This window comes from Camelina sativa, chromosome 2 (assembly GCF_000633955.1).
Source record: "Camelina sativa cultivar DH55 chromosome 2, Cs, whole genome shotgun sequence".
In the NCBI taxonomy this organism is placed as follows: Eukaryota; Viridiplantae; Streptophyta; class Magnoliopsida; order Brassicales; family Brassicaceae; genus Camelina; species Camelina sativa.
In genome coordinates, this window is record NC_025686.1 from 18,699,760 (window position 1) to 18,706,753 (window position 6,994).

The window sequence follows — 6,994 nt, forward strand, 5'->3', positions numbered from 1 at the left end:
CGTAATTATAAATGTTTATATGTTGTTAATATAACTTAAATAAATGTAATTTTGTTTATAATTTATAATTTTTTTTATTTTTCTAACATATATTTGTACATAATTTTATATATATAATGTTTTATGTTGTAAACACCTAAACCGCCTAAAAACCGTCTAGACCCCGATTAGGCGTTTTAGGCGCTAGGCGCTGGATCACCGCCTAAATACTGCCTAGCGCTTTCTTGAACACTGCTAGTATCTATACTAGGAGGCAGTACAATAATATGTGAATAAAAACTCTTGATGTATGAATTTATTAAATATGATTCTATCATTTACATTGTAAAACTCATTTGTTAGTAATTCTATTATATGTGAATATAAAATAAATTTTTGGGACATTCGAACTATATAAATTTTATAATTAAGATTTGGTTGTTTCCTTTAACTGAATTTGAATAACTTCTAGAAATCTTTTTTTTTTTTAATCTATGGTTAAAACCATTTTTTTATTGAATAATTTGTATGGTTTTGTATCATAGATAGATTGAGTTTTTGTAGAAAAATATAGATGGTACAGTGTCATATATATTAGTGTTTTGCAATACTTAATAGTATGTTTGTCAAACTAAAAAAGTATAAATATCATCGGACGGGATGGTTTACCTGTATCGTAATACCATGTTAAATATTTAAAACTTATATCATTGTCGATTATTCCATCCGAATCCGTCTAACCATATAATTTCATCCGGTGATATTCTACACGTTTTAAAAAATAAACTCATTTACTAGTATAAAATATATTCGGGGTCATAATTCGAAAATGAAAGATTTATGCACTATTATCAGCCACTCCATTCATTTTCTTTTTTCCGTGAGTGAACAAGGATTTAACTTCTTCTTTTTTTTTTTTGGGTCTTAGTTAGTTAATTAATTATACTAGTAAAAAATTAATGTTACATAGATGGTGATGAAGATATTTTACGTTGGAAGATTTCATTTTTTAACTCTGATTACATCTACGAACTTGATAATAAAATTATCATTCAAAATATTTAATTGTAAGTTTTGGCCTCTATTTCATTTACAAAATCAACAAACAAATGAAGGAGATTGAGCTTTGAGAAAATCATACAAGTAAATAAGTAAGTATCTCATATTAAAGAGGTTGAAATAATTTGTTTACAAATCACCATAAGGCCATATCTACCAAATAAACTTAAAATAATGCGATAAAAGCAGTTGATAGTGCATCAAATCGATAAGTAATATACGATTCTAATTTAGAGTTGATAGTGCATCAAATCGATCAAAGCATATCGACAAAACTAAATGAAAGGCATAAGCTAGATTGGAGAATCTCAGAGTTGTCTTCATGATCATGATAGTCCTAATTTTTGCATATGATAATATAAAGTCTGGTATGATGAAATTGAAGTATATAAAGATATTTGGAGAATTTACGCCTGTTCGTAGATGTATCATATGCATAAAATCAAAATGTACCGAATAATTTGTTGTGAATTTTATGTCGAGGAACCACCTAAAGGATACATCTCCTATCCATTTTTTTCATTTATATTACGTTAATATTCATTTGGGTGCCAAAAGGTAACATGTTATTGTTATGTATTCTTTATTGGTGATATATGGAACATTCGGTGATCATGACATATTAACACGGTAGTAGGTAGGAATTTGCTCAACAAAAAAAAAGGGATTCTTTATTTTCTTAGTAAGACTTTGAAAATTGAGTTCGTCCAATTTTTTTTTTTCAATTGATATTATTATTATTATTATTATTATTTTTGGACAACCTTTCAATTGATATTATAGACTCCTTATTTTGATTAAAGCTCTACTATAAAGTATAAACAAATTCTATACTCAAAGCCTTTATCCATAATTTTTTTTTGGAAAAATTGTACATATCTAAGTTGTACACTTGTACTATAATTAAGAAGATTAAGAAAAAATTAAGAAGATTAATCATCACTTCATCAGACTGAACCCCAGAACCCCTAGTGTCCAACTTGACAAGTGTTGTTACTTCGATGATCTAAGTACACTAACACTGGATAATAATTCGACTGCATGATTTAAATTTCACAATATACAGAGTGTCTATTCCAGCAAAAAAAAAAACCTTATAATTCGACAGCAAAAACATGAAATATCTTGATCTGAGGGATATTTTTCTGAGTTTTGAATGTTTGTTTTTCGATAACTTCGTCAAAATCATAATTTATTTTTCAGTGATCCTTTTTTTGTGTGCAAATCAATGATCCTTTATATAGTACTTTTGGTCTTCATAAACCTTATTAGATTTTTTTAGTTGTAAGATTTCCGATACAAAAACAAAAGTCATATCCAATGGAAACTGTTGTCAGACAGATTACTCTTATTAGTAGAAAATTAGTAAATACTTGTACCTGATTCGTGGTCCTAGAGAAGTTTGTGCTTTCTTAAATTTCAGGCAGTCAGAAGATGAGTTCGCAATGAACATCTTTCAAATTAGGAGTAGGTGAGATGCTTCTCTTTTTGCAATACGACACTCTACCCTATCATAACATCACACGTGTCTCGTTTGAACATAATTCATTTTTCAATTAAAAAGTATAGGAAGATCAAAATTATTGTCATTTTATTTCTATGGTTGTTGTGGTGGTAGGTGAGAAATATAGAATTCAAAGAAAAATATGTACCAACTTATGACTTGCAATGGCATTTTATACTGATCATGTTTTTTTTTTCTTTTCCGATTAGTATAAATTCGTTTTGAAAATCTTTTAGTTACCAGTACGATTAAAAAAAATTACCTTACTCGTTTGCACTGCAAAGCTCTTTGATGATTATATATTTTCAAAAGAACTCATTTGTATATTTGACATGCCATATATTAACTAGGAAACAGTGAAAAACAAATGAAAATAATTAAGTGATTTTTTATATCTATAAATGTTTTTTTTTTTTTTGGGTCCATATCTATAAATGCATGATGATGAAGAATATCAAATGTAGTAATTAATGGGAACACAAGTAGTATACTACATGCAGTATTAGTTTAACCGATGTATGTTTCGCAATTAATTTAGTGGAGTTTAAGTTTATTTATTTATGTTTTTTTCTTTTTTGAGCAACCGTAGAGTTTAACTTTATAAGATGCGATATATCTTCATGAATGAAGGGTATTTTACCTACTTATTTTCATGATTTGTAGCTACTCTTATTGTTCATGTACGTTTAGAGTCGTTAATAAAATTAAGGGAATATGTACTAGATACCACAAAAAATCAAAAGTAATTAAAAAACTGTCATAGGGTCCACAGGACATTCTCTCTTTGTATACAATTATTTTTATACCCATTACGTATATTACATGTTATTTTTAAAATTATCATGTCATTTTTGTTTTTTGAACGAAATTATATATCGGTTTGGGTTCACAAATGAAATGATTAGGGTTTAAATTTTACAATTAGAATGAAATTATATGTCGGTTTGGGTTCACAAATGAGATGGTTAGGGTTTAGATTTTACAATTAGAACGAAATTATATGTCGGTTTGGGTTCACAAATAAGATGGTTAGGGTTTAGATTTTACAATTAAAACAAAATTATATGTCGGTTTGGATACACAAATAAGATGGTTAGGATTTAGATTTTACAATAAGAACGAAACTATATATCGGTTTGGGTTCATAAATGAGATGGTTAGGGTTTAGATTTTATAATTATAACGAAATTATATGTTGGTTTGGGTTCACAAATGAGATGGTTAGGGTTTAGATTTTACAATTAAAACGAAATTAGATGGTTAGGGTTTAGATTTTACAATTAAAACGAGACTATTTGTCGGTTTGGGTTTACAACTAAACGTTATTTAGTTCAATATAACATGTAAAATATAAATATTACATGCTATTTTTAAAAATCACACCAAATCTTTCACTCTTTCTATCTAACAATAAAACAGAAAGGATGATTATGTCTTTTTACTCCAAAAAAACGTAGGCCCTATGGTATTTACCTATAAAAAAATGTTGTTGTGGTATTTTCTTTATTTTCTTCATAAACTACTAATATTACCCTAAAATTAAAAGTGATATAGTAAAGGGCTTCACTGAATCTTCTTCCATACATATTGATACATAATTCAAGACATGAACACTAAAGTCATACAGAAAATAAAGATGGTGAAGATTAGGTTTTCGTCATAGCATGTTGTCTTACAGATTAATATAATACACCAGTCTTGTAGTCTTTACTAGGCCTGGGCACTAATACCCGTTACCTGTACTCGACCCGTTACTCGGCTCGTATCCGTTCCAAAAAGAAGGGTACCCGCAGCTTTAGGGTCGAGTAAAGGGTATTATATTTATATTACCCGTGAGTAAGGGACGAGTATAGGGTATTAGTTTAGTTTTCAATACCCGTTCCGTTACTCGGTCTTTTACCCGTTTTGCTACCCGACCCGTAAATACCCGTTAATATTTTGTATTATTATTATTATTATTTATTATTAATTTATAAATTTAGAGTTAAAACCTAAGTTCAACTTAGCCTAACTGAATTAATATATTATTTTTATTTTCAAAATTCGTAATTTTATAATTTAGGAACTATATATTGCATAAATTTATGAATTTTTCATTTTTTGAATTTCAAAAGATAAAATTATTATTGCGATTATTAACATTTTTTTATCGGGTACTCGTTTTCCGGGTAATAATAAAGGGTCGGGACGAGTAAAGGGTCAATTATTTTTTATCGGGTACCCGTTTCTCCGGGTACCCGTTATTTAAGGGTCGAGTATGAGTAAATTTTTTCTGTTACCCGTTAGGGTCGGGACGAGTAAAGAGTCGGAGAAAATTCAAGGGTACCCGTCCCGTGCCCAGCACTAGTCTTTACTACACAAATGACAAAGCTATGTCACTATACAATTTTTTGTTGTTGTTGTCAACCTATGTCACTATACAATATTATTAAAATATTACGTAAATGTATAAAACGAATAATTTTGTGCCGAACACAATTTCATAAATATAATTTTAAATATAATAAGATATATATATATATATTAATCTAATTAAAGCAGTTTTAGGTACAACTTTTCAATACTTTTTCTAATAAGGTAGCTGACATTCTATGAAAGCAAATGTCAAGAAATGATTTAGCATTGAAAAAAATGATACTATTTTTAATTTTAAGCATAAACTGACAATGAGTTAAGAACAAGTATGGCGTGTCCGGTCCCCTCAGTCACCAAACTTGTCTGTCCCGCTTGCATTGCTCAGTCGTCGTCTCAAGTCTCCTTTTTCTTCCTTTTTATTAATCTTGTTTATTTGATCTATCTAATCTACTCTAAATTTGGTTTCAATAATGAGTTCGATTCCTTTAACAAAAAAAAAATATTGAGTTCGATTACTGCAGTAAAAACTTGGTAACTTTTTTAATGTATTACGGATTCAACTCCGCAACTTGTGCAACAAGTTAACAAAGATCTGGTCAAGGTTAATTGATACGATTGTAATTGAGATATGATTGTGATCGTATCTTACATTAATTGTAATTAGATATTATAAGATCCCATTGTATTCAATAAAAGCAATGTAAAGTACCATTGAATAATATATAGAAATATTATTTCCACTGTCTACGATTCTACATATCAGAGCGTACACACGCTGGCCCGTTAATTAATCTGGCCCGGATAGAGGCCCGATCACCCCATTAATTGATGGCCCAAAAGAAATGCTCAATTCCATCGAGATAGCTGAAAAAATAGAGCATTATCTCGAAGGGGTGTAATGGATTCTGTCGAGATTAACAGCTAGAATAGCCATTATCTCGAGGGAGCGTGTGGAGAAAAGATCCCACATCTGATAGATGTGAAGAGACTTGAGTAATATATAAAGGGTTAGGGCTTCTCCAATCATTGCCAATTGGTTTTGAGTTGGAAGCCCATAATAAAGCCCAAATTTAATATGGTATCACAGCAGGTCGATCTTTGTGGATCGATTATGACGACCGTCAAAGACGACGGTGATGAAGATGACAACGATGAAGACGGTGCCTAGATCTGATGATGAAAAGATATATGTGATAGTGAAAGCAAGAAGATGAACATGAAGAAGTTTTAGCGATTCTGTTAGCAACCGACGAACTTGACGAACCCGACGAATCCGACAAACCCGATGAACCCGACAAATCCGACAAACCCGACGAACCTGACGAACCCGACGAATCCAAGAAACAAGAACACGACTTGAATGATTTGAAGGAATCCTTGTGTCACACACAACTCTTGTGTTGTGACATCGATGAACCAGATTACGACAAGAAAAACCGAGAGACTCAACGGTGGAGTATAACACCTTGATGAATACCGAAACGGAGATGTGAAGATGAGGACATGATCAAGTTCAAGTTGGGCATTTGCAAGCAGCATGCTCCAACTTGAGGGAGGGTATTATGGATTCAACTCCGCAACTTGTACAACAAGTTAACAAAGATCTGGTCAATGTTAATTGATACGATTGTGATTGAGATATGATTGTGATCGTATCTTACATTAATTGTAATTAGATATTATAAAATCTCATTGTATTCTATAAAAGCCATGTAAAGTACCATTGAATGATATACCGAAATACTATTTCCATTGTCTATGATTCTTCATAATGGTTGCCTAAGAGAGAACTAACTCAAGCTTATGTTAAAAAAAGAAAAATTGTATAAAACGAAAATGACCCATAAAATGCTTCAGATTGTCATGTATGTTAATTAACCGTACCATCCACACTTTCTTGATTAGTTAAGACTTTCAACTTTCCTTCAGAATATATCAACTATTTAGAAATTTTAGTAACGTAAAACTTATAATTTTAATAAGTAATTTAGATTTTCCACTAAAAATTGTATATATATATATATATATATATCTATATATTAATCTAAAGTAAAAAGTTTGTAATGGTTACTGGTTAGTGGTTGAAAGGCTTATTTT